Source organism: Onychostruthus taczanowskii, unplaced genomic scaffold (genome assembly GCF_017590055.1).
Source record: "Onychostruthus taczanowskii isolate IOZ18803 unplaced genomic scaffold, ASM1759005v1 scaffold1, whole genome shotgun sequence".
Lineage (NCBI taxonomy): Eukaryota > Metazoa > Chordata > Aves > Passeriformes > Passeridae > Onychostruthus > Onychostruthus taczanowskii.
In genome coordinates, this window is record NW_024496525.1 from 31,011,223 (window position 1) to 31,012,940 (window position 1,718).

Below are 1,718 nucleotides of genomic sequence, written 5' to 3' on the forward strand. Positions count from 1 at the left end.
GCTCAGACAACACCTGTACTGGGGCAGACAGCAGATATTCTGCCCATGCAGATGGCTGTCTCATTTCGTTGTTTAAGTATTAATTTAAAATGCTTGATCTGACACTTGGACTATCACCAAGCTGCATGTGGATGACAAACCTTGATGGTAAGTGTGGAGATATCAAATCAAAAGCAATGGGACCAGTTAGCTGAGCCAGAGGTCACTCACACTCCAGAGCTGCAGCGACACTTGGCTTGGCTAACAAATTCCTCACCTGGGGAGAGCTTGGGCTGCAGACAAAGCCAGGTGCAGCCTCCCTCGAGCATCTACACTTGACACAGGGCCCTTGGGCACACAGTTGTGGCTGGGCACAGAGAAGTCACCTGGGCAACTCTGTCTTAGCTCTCACTGCCTGCTGAGGAACCCCAGTGCAGAGGCCATGCAGTGCTTGTCAGGGACAGTGAGTGCTTCTGATGGGGGTGGGCTGCTGCACAGAAACCGCATTTTGTTAGCAACTGAAATCAGAGCAGGGTTAGGCTGCAGTCCAAAGGTACAGGAAATCCCCAGCTCTGTCCAAAACAGACAAAGCAAGAGACAGAGAGCTCTGGCACAGTGTTTCACCACTGAGCTGCTGCTTGCCCCAGCACTAATGTGACATAATATCCAGTGACAGGCTTTCAACAACAGCAGAATAGATCCTACTTTTTTTCTCTTCCATTACTTTTTCCATATTGCAAAAGGTTAATTAAAATCATCACTGACAAAGGCACTGCAGACCTGGGAGTCCCGTGCTTAGGAGGACACGTGGCACATGTAGCAGCAGCAAATCCAGCCTGCACAAAAGAGAGGGTTCCCCAGGTACCAACCTCATTGCTGAAGAGATAGACTCAAGGGTGTTGTAAGATCCTAGATGAGTTATTTAGGCTGCAGTAAAGGTGAAAAAACTTGGGTCTTTTGTGAGGTTGTTTGCCAATTACTCTGCATGAAATGCTATGCCCTTTAAGAATTTGGACTTTTCACCCCTCTGTGTCCACTCTACATCAAAGGGATCAATAATCCTTACAAATAAGGTTAAAGCACATTAGAAGCTGAGAAGTTTTCCAATATAATGGTATTGGGGCAATGGTAGGAGAGGAGGGAGCCCAACATTCCCCTCTATATTTGAGGTACATCAGTTTTCACATTTCTTCACTTGTTGGTTTCTTTGCTGAAACTACAGAAAGGTCCCAGCTGTCATTACCCAACCCTGGTGGATAGAGGTACTGGACTGAAACCATTAGATACCTAAAAGCCCATTTGACAACAGAGAAAACTGCAGTTTAGATTAATTTTCTAGTATTGTGCCATCCAAATGTTCAATTACTAGTTTTAGTGATTTCACAGAACAGAATGGTTTGAGTTGGAAGATACCTTAAAGATCACCTAGCTCAAACCCCCCTGCCATGGGCAGGGTCACCTTCCACCAGAATAGGTTGCTCAGTATCCTGCCCAACATGGCCTTGAACGCTTCCAGAGATGGGGCATCCTCAGCTTCTCTGGGCAACTTCTTCCAGCACCTCACCACTCCCACAGCAAAGAACTTTCCCCTAAAATCTAATCTAAACCTATTCTCTTTTAGTTTGAATCCATTCCCCCTTGTCCTTTTACTACATGCCCTTGGAAAAAATCCCTCCCCATCTTTCTTGTAGGATGATTTCCTGAGTAACATATTGTTCTCACTTTCTTACTTATTTCTT